This window comes from Denticeps clupeoides, chromosome 2 (assembly GCF_900700375.1).
Source record: "Denticeps clupeoides chromosome 2, fDenClu1.1, whole genome shotgun sequence".
Taxonomy (NCBI): Eukaryota; Metazoa; Chordata; class Actinopteri; order Clupeiformes; family Denticipitidae; genus Denticeps; species Denticeps clupeoides.
This window is the reverse complement of record NC_041708.1, coordinates 8,942,114-8,956,385: the sequence shown is the minus strand read 5'-3', so window position 1 is coordinate 8,956,385 and position 14,272 is coordinate 8,942,114. Positions and strand designations below refer to the sequence as shown.

Below are 14,272 nucleotides of genomic sequence, written 5' to 3'. Positions count from 1 at the left end.
TCATTCATTAAAGTTCAAATTAATTGGGTAACCTGCATTTGCCTTTCATGGTTATGTAATGAAGGAAAATTGTTATCTGATGTTGATTAAAATTTTATGCCACCTGTATTAGAATATTGAGGTTTGAGTGATAGAGCCAAAGGAACATAATTAATTCAACAAATTAAATCAATGATTAATTAGCTCAATTAATGAAATAATGATTCATTGTTTTTTTTTATTTATTAATGAACTTAGGTTGGAAGTGGGTGCCTACCTGGTAACAAAATCAGTTGTGACCTGCATGACGACAAAGTCGCATCACCAAAATGTCATGAAATCATGTGATAATGACTGTATAATAATAAATATTATTCGGCACAACGGGCTGTTTGTGATATTTTGATGTTGATGCCGATACTGACAGCAGCATCAGTGGCATTTGGTGGATGCAGCTTGTCCTACACATCCCATCAGCCAAAAAAAAACAGTCAAACACCAAATATTTATTATTAATATATGAATTAATGGTAGTACGAATGCATGACAAATGAGTGCTTTCTCACGGTGGATCTTCGGTGGGTGATGTGACAGTGAAAGAGACCCACGATGGAGAGAGAGTGTGTCCATTATATTTCATCTGGACCAGTGGGTTACAGTAATGGTTTGGAGCTCAGCTGTTGGCCGTAATGCTTTTTTTCATGTGTTAGTCAACTGGAATGATTGGTGGAAAACAACAGGCAGTGGCACTGTGGGTTGCAGATCTTTTTTAAAAAGGTTTAAGGAATACTTTTTTTTGGATTACCCTTTGTCCATTTCCGCTTAATCTTTTCCTTGCCTACTCCATTAATTCTCCTTTTTCATACAGAGTGATTTTTCTTTCTTTTTTTTTTTTTTGTTGAGGAATTCCCAGCGTGCATGGGGAGGGCGGATTATCCGATTTGCCCGATCCCAGAGTAAGGGTGCTTCACAGCCTCTCGTATTAAAGTCCGTCCTCCCTGGGCCCTGCCTAATGCATTGTAATGGCCGACCATTATTTACATAGAGGATAAACACAGAGGAGCGTGGGATTGGTGAAGTGATCCACTTCCAGCCTCATTAGCCGTTGAGACGGGAAGGCAGGTCGGCTTCTGCCACTCGAGGAGGTAATGGCAATATCTATCATTAGTGCCGACTTGTTCCACAGCTCTGCGGATGATTCGGGGGGTCAGTAATGAATTGTTATGACCTGGGAGCTGTGTGTTTCTTACACACACTAATTACGGTGATGGCGCCCGCAGCGTTATACGAGAGCCCAACGCCGACCAATCAGTCACACGGCGTCCTCTGAAACCCCGGCGTCCATCATGCATAGTCCCTACTGCTGGTGGCCTTTGTGGTGTAGTCGCGAGCGTGTGCGTGCATAATAACTCCCCGTTACCTACGACCTCGCACCAAAATGTGTTGTCATATGAAGATTAGAGAAATAATTGCAACCTATTACCAAAGATTTTGTTATGTGCAAATTTCTTTTCCCCCAGATATCAAAGTAAGTTATTTCAATGTAATGCACAGCATGAAAGGGAGCGTAACTGGGGGTGCAGGTAAGTGATCTCATATGGGGGACATTTACCTGCTCCTTTGAAATAGAATCCGTCGGGTTATGCTGTGTTAGAATAAATGTTTGTTTGTAATGGACAGGTTTGAAGATTCCCAATTCTATGCCAGACAGTAGGGGGTGTTGAAATTAATCTTAAAAGCGATGCATCACAATGCAGACATGGACTATTCGGCATGAATGCAGTGCAGAACATGATCGATTACATTATAATGACCCTGCCTGAGGATTAAAAAGTAGTGCCGGTAGTGCCTGTGGAATTGAATAGAGATGAAGCAGGCTGTTGTTCGTCGGTCCCTTCGTTGCATGTCTGTCTCTTGAGTGTCCAGAGATCTACAACACGCCATTATCATCTTACCACACCAGCATTGAGCTCAACTCTCAAACCTCCGCGTTCGTTCTGAAAACAGCTTTAGACTCGCTCCCACTGACCTTTCCCGCTCACTGTAGCAAATCCAAGCGGCGAAAAAGACCTTAACTCCTGCATTTGAAAACATCATGAAAATGCATGGCATGCATCGCGTTCCCATTTAAAGCATTTTTTCCCCCACATCTAGTCTTGTCTGTTTTACTCTGGCCATAGGAACATGGAACATGGAACCTAGAAAAAGCCTCAAATTCTGTAACTGGCATGAAATCTTGCTGTTTTAAGCACAAGTGAAAATGCTCTGCAGAAAAGAACAGCCATCAATAGCTTATAATAAAGGATCTTGGTCTTCAGTATCCTGTCTGATGTGTGTTGATCGCAAGCCTGTCTTTTCGGATCATTCGGGGTCTCCATAGCATATGGTTACCGGTTCATCCAAAAAGCATTTCTTTACTGTTGCCTGAGCACGTGCGCTGCGAACTTCAGCAGATCTTTTGTGCATTTTATTGGAAGGGAACCAGATTGCAATCAGTCAAATGCCGGAGCGGAGCTTAATTAGCCGGACTTACGTGGCACAAGAAATGGCCCGGAGGGACAGGCATTAGCCGGCATTCACTCAGTTGTGTATCAGCTACACTGAGCTCTCTCACCCATGTTGCCTTACGCTGATACCTGCTGTTTGAGGTGGTTTGCAACTTGTGGCAATTGATTCCAGTTCTGTATGACCTGAACGATTACGCATGCATGTAAAAAAAAAATCCATTTTCACATTTATGACCGAAAGTGTGGCTATATCTTTGGATACCTTATACCCACTGTGTAATACATTTACATTTACAGCATTTATCAGACGCCCTTATCCAGAGCGACTTACAATCAGTAGTTACAGGGACAGTCCCCCCCTGGAGCAACTTAAGGTTAAGTGTCTTGCTCAGGGACACAATGGTGCTAAGTGGGATTTGAACCTGGGTCTTCTGGTTCATAGGCGAGTGTGTTACACACTTGGCTTATGTAGTCATGTGTTTGTGCAAAGAACCAGAGAATAAAGCTGAATCACAATAACAATTTGACATATTCACATTTTAAGTTAAATATCTGCAGGGATGAACCCCAAAGTGGGGTTTATATAATTTATCAGATGCCCTTATCCAGAGCAACTTACTATCAGTAGTTTCAGGGACAGTCCCCCCCCTGGAGCAACTTAAGGTTAAGTGTCTTGCTCAGGGACACAATGGTGCTCAGTGGGATTTGAACCCGGGTCTTCTGGTTCATAGGCGAGTGTGTTACCCACTAGGCTACTACCACCCTTTTTTTCAAATTGTCCCACGTTAGCTGTGCTGTGATGATAAACTTTATTATCATGACGTTTACAGGGCATACTATATGCAAGCAGTATACACAGCAGCAATAGTGTGAATAAAATGCGGCCTGTTAAAAATGACAGCGGAGGGGAGAAGAGATGCAGACATAAACCTTCCCGGATGATGATGGAGATGCCACATAAACAGCATGTGCCTACATTACCCACAACCCCCAGACAGCTGTCTGTTTTATTGCTCGCAGCGTTAATTATCTCCTTCGCTTTGATGAATATACAGTGGCGGTGCAATCTCAGGCCCCGTTCACACAAGAACGGTGTTTCTTTTTCTAAAACAGGTTGTGGGTTTCTCAAAAATAACGGGTCCACACAGAGTAGCATGAAATGTTGTCATCTATACAGAGACACAGAAAACATCCCAAAATGCTGATTTTAACACACACACACACACACACACACACCTGTAAAACAAGGTGATGTAAAACTCTCCTTGTTTGGCGTCTAGTTCTCCTCGGCGCTGTATCGAGCATCCGGAATACCGTTGTTCCCTCTTTTCATTCAAAAAGTACAGCGCACAGAGGATGCATGCCCACTTATTACCATTGTGTCCCTGAGCCAGGCACTGTCCCTGTACCCACCAATCGTAAGTTGCTCCGGATAAGGACGGCGGATACACGCCGCGTTTGGGGTTATAGGTCAGGTTGGAGCTTGGGCAAATACGTCAGCATTTTACCGTCCCTCTGGAACTCTGTTTGAATATTTTGGTCCCCTTTAAACACTGGTTCTGTGTGGAAGCAGGGCAAAGTCGGTTAGAAATGTTCCCGGGGCTTCAACCCTTCACCGGTCATGTTGAACTCGGGCCTGGCAAATATTGGTGCTGAATTGGTTTGCTGTGGCTATATGTTAACCAATCCTGTGGGGACTTTTTCAAGACAAAACTGCAGACCTTTTTAGGGCCGCTTATTAATAGAAGAGCATGCAACGAAATATTCAAACATTCAACTGTGTGCACATTTTGTGCCATGCTTATTCGGTATCATTTGCCGGCCCTTATCTACACTGTGTCACGGAGTCCGGACCGGAGTTTCATGTTTGTCCTGTGTAATGTTCCCTGATCGTGTTCACCTGCTTTCTATTTATATAATTGTATAAAACTATCCTGTTCGTGTCTGTTCGCCGATCGGGTCATTGTGCGTGTTCATGTTCCCCTGTCTTGTGAAGTTTGTATTAAACCCCTGTCCTGTGATCGTGCGAATGCGTCCTCCTTCACCGCCATGTCCAGCCCACCCGTGACACACTGGGTAAAATGTGCTGTAAGCATTGTTGAACGTGACGGGGTGACGAGGCGGTAACTCCTGCCCATTGTAGCACGCGCGAGTACGTTGCAATGCAAATAAATGTTGTTTAAAGCTGTTGAAATGCAAATATGTCTGCCTGAGATCGCGGGACTGACAGGACAGGGCTGCTTGTGCCTGGCCAATATTGACACGGTGCTGGGAAAATATCATATTATGATATCTAATATTTCCCATTATAACATTAAAACATTTGGGGTCCTGTTTTTATATCAAAAATATAAAAATACAAAAGATTGTAAACACATATAATCCAGTGTATGTATCCATTTTCCAGTGTATGCCCTCATTTATATGAATATAACAATTGAACATATAGGTAAGAATATTTATAACTTAAGACCTTCAGCCACACAGATACGAAGTCCCACTGACTTCTGGGACATCCATCTGTTCTCTCATCCCATGGGAGCAATAACGATGCTGAAAGCACCCTGATTCCCTGGCCTGCATATGGCCGTTTTATTGTTTTTTTTTTTTTTTAACCAGAGGGATTCTAAGACGTCTGAACATTTCCTAGGAACTGGCCTTGCTTGAGTTAGCCTGAGCCCTCCGTACTTTTCAGCGGCTTTGGAAGGGGAAGCTCCTCCCAAAAACCCTATAACATTATTTCTTGTCTTTCTCTCTCTCTCTCTCTCTCTCTCTCTCTCTCTCTCCCTTTGGTCCGATTGCATGCCGTGATTAGAGATGCTCTCATGTTTGGTTGTTTGCGTGGCAAGAAACTTCTCAGCAGATGTTAGGAAGCACCAGGCTGTAATGTGTGACTGCTGGCTAATCACCCTCATAGGTTTACCTTCTTTTTAAAGGACGCTGGCAAGTGGAGTGTGCATGTTTTAAGTTTTTTTGCACAGATCTTCTCTTGATTAGGTGATCTGATACTTACTGTACATACTGTACTGATCCCAAATATATGTTGTTTTTTTTTTATTTTCCATCTGAAAAGTGTTATATTCATCTATCTAGACGAAAGCCCAGTAGAGAACATCAAATATGATTTTGTAAATTAATCTACATATGTTTACATCTGTTCTGGTGTCATTCTGCATTGTGACACACTGGTCACATTATCAGCCATGAAAAGTAGACCACACGAGTCAACCCATAAGTGTTACCTTGTGATGGACTGGTTTGATTGCTAGGATAAGACATAGCCACATTATGACCTTGACGTTTGGTTGGCTCGTAATTGCTCTGGGCTGGTACTGGTGTTGACTCAGAACTGATCGTCCCACGTCCAGACTGTGCCATGCAATCTAAGTCATCGTCTTTTGTGTTCCTCACTATTCTCTGTGGATTATTACTGTGTGTATTGGATGTAACGTTGTAGTGGACCCTCATTGTGGGGTTTGGATTGCTGGATTACCCTTATTTAGACTTCTTGGTGCCTTTTGCCTGCAATAAAGTGTTTGTGCTTTCAATCTTGTGCACTTGTATTGTTTTCCTGGTTCTTTCACTGCAATCACCAACAATAATTTGAATATGTCTCTATTTTCCCTGCAATGTTAGCAATTTACATTCAGTTTATGTAGATTAGATGCTAAACTAGATTTCGTTACTATGATTTATTCGGTCTTGGTTGTTTACCAGAAAAGTGCGGGTTTTGTGGTTATATGGTTACATGGACAAACACTAAGGGCACATTCACAGTGCCCGACAAATCCGATTTTTTCCTCTTTTTCAACAGGTACACTTTAGCAGCCCTCCTTCACGTAAAGCTCCACCCACCTCTTTTATTCTGCTGATGTCCGGGTCAATTTATCAATTTCAGCTGGTGGCTTTAATCTGCCGCGCCCTTTGTGTGGCCCATTCTTCTGCCTTTTGTTATTCCACTTAAACAAATCAATTGGGCTCCACAGAGGAATTTCCTGCTCCCTGTCAATTAACGGCTTCCATCGCCGAGCGCGTTGATCTTCTTTTTCCCTCCAGCCGCAGAATGACAGTGAGGACATATGATGGAAAGCCTACAGTGGGCATTTTTTATTCTTTACTTGTGTAACTAACAAAGGATCTGTCTCTCAAACTATCTATTGATCTATTTTAGATTGATCTATCTTTCGCTTTGTATGGTTGTAATAAAATAGTGCGACTGTGTTGCAATAATATCTATTTAAACGGTATCACACCGCCCGTGTTAATTAGGACTGACTACAGTACATCTATTATCCGTCGTAAGTAAACCATTATCGTGGAGTGGAGGCTGGATTTGGCAGAGAACCTGCAAATGTGCACAATGTGCTCCAGCAGTCACATGGCCCAGCAGCTCCCGTTTTTTGGAGTGTGAAGGGCCGCTTATCCTAGCAGAAAAGGCACCGGCAGCGACCCCTCCAATCATCATCTTCATCTTCACATGCGGCTCTGGTGGGACTCCACTGTCAATGGCAGGAGGAGGCTGTGCTGGGATCTTGACATTATGGAACTGAGGCAGGGAAAGTACATACCGAATTTTGTTGATTTATTTAAACTTTTTTTTTTTTTACAATTATTTTGACATTTTCTTTATGGTCTAAAAATCCCACCCAGTACTTCAGTAAACCTCATCAGATTGATATATTGGACTGAGACCAGTAACACCAGTGCACAGAACAGAGCTCATTTTTCAATCACCCGTGTAATGTGTCCTCGGGATTAACATAAATAATTTGACAGATCGAACAGAAAAACACGATCTTTAATGATGTTTTGTGCATGTGACGTATTGACGGACGAGAAAGAACGTAGTGTGCATGAAGGCTGTCAATCATCAGGCTCCTGACATTTTTTACTCTCTTTATTAAAGATCGTGTTCTTTAAAGATCAACATTCCTGTTGTGATCTTTATAGCACCAGTGGCATACATGACATTAAAAAGTTTCCAAAATATGATTTTCTCCTCAACAGAATGTTTCATCTGCACCCGGCTTGTCTCGTTACATAAGTACGATGCCTGGTACATAATGAATATACAGCCGACCCTGCAGTACCATACGGTGCGGAATAACACAAGACAACGCATCTGTTACTGTTTATGAGAACACATACTCACATGCACACATTTGCTTGTATCCTTGTGAGGACTAATGTGTAATATACATACATCGTTTACCCCTTGTGGGAACCAACAAAATGTTGCCAAATGTTCGCGTTTTCTCGTCTTTTTGACAGCACTTGTCTATAAATATACTGAGCTCTTTATTACTAGACATGCAGTGAAGGAGACCGCATTGTCAAGAGCTTTGTAACTGAGTAGGGATGAATACTGTTGAACACATGACCCTCCCACCTCCACCCTTATATTAAAGGGCATGTGGCGGTCATGTCTTCTGTTGCGTTGTGTAACCCAGTGCGGATTACAGTGGCTTGATCAAAAATGATAAAACCTTCTGAACCTTCTCACACTGTATGTTTATTTCTGGGTGCAGGAATTAGGGCAGGCCAGGCAGGGGAAAAAAAACGAGTCGTAATTTTGAATAAAGTAGTGTGAACCCTGAGAATCTCTGCGGTCTTACTAACATCTGCCTAACATAGGCCAGTGGGATAAATCACAGTGATTAGTGCTCAAAGATGCCAGGCCACACACAAACATGCACTCTACACCCTCACACACACACACACACACACACACACACACACACACAGGGTATCCAACAGGAATGATGCCAGGGCAACTTCATGTGAAAAGGTTGATCAGAGCCACGCTGTACATTTCAATGCTGGCTAACAAGACTTGGATCATTTAGAACACAAGGCGTTGAATCTTTGAGTCCTTTCAGTTTCAGAACTGAATTGACACCAAAGAGAATGAAACAGAACGGAAAACAGAGATTGGAAATGGCACAGGATGAGGCAAAAACAGATATGACATGTAATAATAGAAGACGTCAAGAAAAAGCAAAGAATACACAATGGAATCACCAACATATCGGAAGAACTAAAATTGCGTCCCCACCCAATTAAGCAGCTTAAAATTTGATTTTGCGATGAAACTAGGTATAGAGCAACCCATCCCTACTTTTTAGTATGATACAGTATAGTAGTAGTCTATAGTAGTGGTCTCAATAGTCTAATTATATACATATACGTTATACATTTACATATACATTTATGGCATTTAGAAGTGGATGGATTTTAATTTGAGCTCAAAGTGGCTGAAACACATGTTCCCATGCTCAATTTTCTTGCTTTGGCATGTTTTCATGTGCTTTTGAGTCAGATATGAACTCGACATTCAAATTACAAAGACAAAATCTTGCTCAGAGCAGGCCCAGTCAGAGCAAGCAACTAAATTATAGTTCAAAAACATTTTTTTGCAGCCTATTGCCTTATTACAAATGACGTGTTCCAGTACCCTGTTCCTTCAAGTCTTTTTATGTTGTTAGGAATCCAATTGACTGCACAGGTATGGTTGGCAAGTTGATTACTGTATGTGTGTTTTGAAAACAAATATTGACATTCAGTTAATATTTTTGATCACCAATTTTTTTACCATACTATACTAAAACAGACGAACACTTAATGAAACGCCACTTTCGGTCTAAGGTACCTACCCATTCTGTATTAAAACACAAAACACATGCAAAACAAATCAACTAAACAAGTAAACAAGAAGGAAGAAAACGGAAAGGGTAGGTACGATAGACCGGAAGTGGTGTACTGTGGTGTCAGTCAAACAGTTTCTGGGAAGGATGAGGTTGTGCTTAACTCTGCTCAGAGTCTTTTTTTAAAATCTAAACACAGGAAACACAAAAGTGGGACAGTTGGCTAAAATGATCCCCGCAGAACACCACGTACAGTCTCGCTTTACTTACAGTGCACAACGTACACCACCGACTGAAATTTACGAAATGTTCATTTTGTTTCATTAAATGTTAATTTATTTCCGAAATGTTCATTTGTTCTATGAAGGGTTCATTTGTTTTGCACTTGTCGGCCACCATAAAGAATGAAACAATTATTTTTCCCCAAATGTTTTTTTTTTTTTTTTTGACCAATTCATACATTGGTAGCAACGTAGCGGGTAACACTCGCCCATGAACCAGATGACCACAAGGTCACAGGTTCAGGCCCCCACGTACTGCTATTGAGGGCACATCTGAAAGGGGTGTATAAGGGTGTAGCAGGAAATAAGAGAATTTTAGAACCAATCCTAAAAGGCTTTGGCAGCCAGTGGAGTGAGTGAAATGTGCTTGTGTTTATGGGTGCCAGTTAAAAGACCAGCCCACGCCGTCCGCAGAAGCAGTTAGTGCTCTGGTTCATTTCCTCTTCGGTTTGTCTGCAGGCGTTTTTGCAAAAAATCCCTTCCTTTCTGTGGCTCGAACCGCCGCAACACCTCCCCCGACACAACCACCTCGGCCGTCCGACCTGGGCTAACTAGACAGGAAAGCCTGGCTTTGAAGCTGATGTCCACCTCTAAACAGTCACTGGCAAGACACCATGTCCAGTAATTCCTTTATTTGTTCGAACGTGGCGTTGGGGTGTTAAGAAGCGGAACTAACTCGGCAGGAAACAGATGTGCTGCTCGAGCCCCTGTCGGGACCAGGGTGGGTCAGGACGTGCTGCAGTTGGTCATTTCAGGTCCCTGCACTGACAGAACGGCTGTCATGTATGCTCTTGGCCCACAGAGGGTCAGCAGTTTGCGTATTTTACATGTCAGACTGCGATCAGAATTTGTCAGTGAAATTTTCCCTGTGTGTGTGTTTGTGTGCAATGCAGCAGATGTTTGAAATCTGTCGCTCACAGCGACGCTACTGCAGAGAGTGTGAGCCCAGCGTGGTGGGACTCACAGGCCGCATTGATTTCATCTTCAACACTGTGGGGATCTAAATAACAGGCTGCTGACAACAATGCACAGACACTCGCGCTACCTGCTATTTAATAGCAGGGCTGAGTTAAAAGCTGTTAAAGCTGTTAGAGTTAGTTTTAGGTACAACAGCACACACTTATAGCTCTCAGAACAGTGGATTCCCGATTGGTCAGACCACTGTTACCCGAAACGCACAGAATAACGTTACTTACCAGCTTAAAAATTAATTTATTATATGCTACTATATTTTCTGACTATACAAAAGCTCACTGTGGAGATGTTCAATATATATATATATATATATATATATATATATATATATATATATATATGTGTGTGTGTGTGTGTGTGTGTGTGTGTGTGTGTGTGTGTGTGTCTGCATAGATATAGAAATGCGTGTGTTCACATCTGAATACGGGATGTCGTACTTAAGTTGTTATAATTCGGTGTGTTACATTGTTCAATTAAAAGGATCATGCTGATTTCGTGACCACCGCATCACTGCTGCTCTCTCGACGTGTTGCATTTCTTGCCATCGGCTTAAGCAGCCTACATTGGACATGTTGTCACAGAAAAACATTTTTGGGGGCCTTTTCTATACCTGATCCTTGCTTATTTTCTTGCCTTCCATCCGCTAAACAGACTCTGCTTTGCCTTTTATTGATTCACTCCGAGGGAGGCCAAGAAAAGGCATGTTGATTTCTCCGGACAGCCCATCCCTCACACGCCGCCAGCGTTTACGTCCATTCACGCTGGGGTGTGACAGACAGCAGACTTGTCACACGGGTCTTGTGTGACAGCGGCAGACATTGTGCTGTGATGACGCATGAGTTGTTAGGCCATTAGTCATGTTCTGCAGTTGGAGGAGCTCTTTCCTTCCTTCAGACCACCGACGTAGATTCGATTCGATTGCATCTTTTATATTTGAATGCAGACACCTGGTCTCCCTTTCCTGCTTTGAGGCCTGTGCTACGATGAGGAACTTTTGGTCTTCGGGCAGTCGGACAGCGAGGATGGCACCGCTTGTCCTGAAGCGCTCTGGTTTAATGCACAGTGGGGACAGAGAGGACAGAGTGTCCTCCACTAAAAATAACCAGTGGGATGAAGCCACGGGTCAAAGAGTGAACACTTTCTCACCCAGCTGAGATCCCCCCGGGCCGTCATACTCTTTCACACACACTTCTGACCCAGGGATAGGGCTTTCAGTTTCACGTTAAAAGGGACTGTAACGGTGGTGAGACATGGTGAGGACGGAGGACGCATAAGCATGATGTCACGAGATTCAACAATGGCCCGACGAATAACAGACACAAACAGGGCAGCTGTATTCAGGCATGCACAGGTGAAAATAATCAGGAATCATAGTAACAGGAGAAATACAAAACTCCTGTCTGAGGATCCCCTTCCAGACTAGATCCTGACAAGGCCACTCCACCCACATTTCAAAATGCTACAGTGTCTGCTGAAAGATTCACACGATGTAAACTAACCTGGAAGAATATTTATGAAATGAATTGTCACTGTCACCAGCATTTTGTGCATAATTCCTGGAACTGTGCATTTAAAAAAAGTAATCCACATATTTAGCATATGTAAACCATAATATACAAGAAGTGGTATTATAACATAAGATACTGGCATTTGCATTAGTTCTGTGTGATTCATAACTCACCAGGGTAAATCACTCGGATCCATTAAATAACATTGAACCCATTGAACTGAATACTTTTAGTCCTAACTACACCAGGTCTAAATTGTAAACCCCATCACATAACTACGTCTTATAATCATTAAACCATCAATTACCACCATAAAAGTTGCATAAATTAAAGTTTCTTTGCACCATCTAATACTTCTACTAACCAGAGTCTCTGGCCGGAAACGTAACCAAATTGGAACCGCTCAGAGATCCAGGTTAGCCGATTCAGTGCATCTAGTGGTTCCTCTGGCCATTTACGGCATTTATCAGACACCCTTATCCAGAGCAAGTAACAATCAGTAGTTACAGGGACAGTCCCCCTGGAGCAACTTAGGGTTAACTGCCACCCAAATACCCACCCTTACATCTTTGTTTGCACATCTCGCACCTTTTAAAGTGACCATACTTACCTGACAGGGGAGATACCGTGATCAAGAAGGCGGCTCACACCGGGTGAGGCTCAGCCATTGCACTCCGGCAGTGCTGACCATTGCGAATTCCGCAAATGTGGGAATCTCGACTGCATAATTTCTGGTAGGGTGGGACTGTGCCCACTGCTCACCAAGGCTGATGATTAAAAGGAGAGGACACGTTTCGTTGTGTCACCGTGTGCTGTGCTGTAGTGTTTGACAATGACAATCACTTCACTTTCACTTTATTTTTCACTTTCAAGGCAAAGGTGTTACAGACCCTTAAAGACGCAGCAAACATTACTATAAAGATGACTGCTTGGACGTATAGAGGTATTCAAGGCTGTTCAGAGCTGTAAAGCTACAACAGACGCAATCGGTTGTGACTGGGAAAGGGTAAATGTTGTACTGCAGACTCTCCCACTTTCTGAGTCTCACACAGGGACCAACATATCCAAAATGTTGTGTTTTGTTTTACCCCTGGCAGCAAGCAAAAGCTCAATTGTTATGAATTGGGTGGGATATTGTAGTGCATTCATGGAAGGTTGTTGTGCTTCATGGATAGTTATGTATTAGGTCGTCATCATGTCTTCTAATACCTCATACCTACGTCACACAGATGTCATACAAGGTCACAAATGCTGACTCAGGCTGTCATCTCTGCTGTTTGAGCTAGATGGATTTGCAGACATCTGGTCTTGACCCTTTTTGAAGGAGAGTCAAGGGGCCTGACTGGCAGCTTCTTAAGTGAGTCAGAAGGGTTTTTTATGGAATGGTAGAAATTACTCAAAGACAAGAGACAAGTGTTGTATGGCGAGGAGCAGTTAATCCACTCAGAGTGCCAGAAATCAAGAACAGTGTTCAATCTGATAACTGAAGGATCATGACACTCTATCTACTAAGTCTTTTGTTAATAGATCACACCATATTGCTTCTCACTCAATAAGTTGATTATTAGTTTTGGAAGAGAAATAAATGACCATCTATACAGATTAAATACATTTAGCTAAAGATAAAGAATAACAGTTAGCAGAGTTCATGTTAAAATGTTGGTGAGTTAGATAGATACATACTTTATTAATGCCAAATGGAAATGTAGTTGGTACGTTCATGTGATATTCTCTTTATCTGAAGTTATGGAATCAAAATTAACTGTCCATCTTAAACATTTTTATTTACTGTATCAAGAGCTAATCCTGGTTTGGAAGCTTTTGTAATATGACCCATTAGTCTTCTTGTCAATGATGTTTCAGGTGATCATTGCTCTGCATTAGTGGTTGTTGACAAAATGAATGGTTATGTTGTGTTTTCAGGATTACAAAAATGTGATTAATGGGTTTAATATGTTAGACTTCATAAGCCAACAAATTAATTACTGGTCCTCTCTGATGTGTTTTTAAGAATTCTCACAGCTCTAAGAGTGAAGGTTGACGAATGTGCTCGTCCCGTGCTGTTCATTTCACTGCTCCTGGCAGAAATCTGTGTGTAGCAATGGGCTTCATAATAATCAGAATATCTGTTCTTTCGTTGCTTCCTGTTAATTTGATTCTGATTGGGCTCAATTGGAAAACAGCACAATCGCTTATTAAATAGTAAAGCTATGTGAGCTGAGCGAACAAGGAAACCATGTAAGATGACCCCCACTCCAGTATAACAACCATTTGGCATGTGGCATGCCCATTTGTCTGGATAATTGAATCTGTACGTGATTGTTGGGGGCACATTTTAATTAGTTTGTTATGGATGCCAGACTGTTCCTTCTAGGGGG

General features: G+C 42.3%; 1 protein-coding gene and 1 non-coding gene across 2 annotated transcripts in view; both read left to right on the top strand.

The window, feature by feature from the left end:
* LOC114784543 (zinc finger MIZ domain-containing protein 1-like) overlaps positions 1-14,272 on the top strand; it is a 91,009-nt gene that overhangs the window by 16,762 nt on the left and 59,975 nt on the right. The gene's annotated exons all lie outside the window — the stretch shown is intronic.
* LOC114784975 (U1 spliceosomal RNA) lies at positions 12,497-12,657 on the top strand. Its single transcript, XR_003748978.1, has one exon. It is a non-coding gene; the product is annotated as a U1 spliceosomal RNA (small nuclear RNA).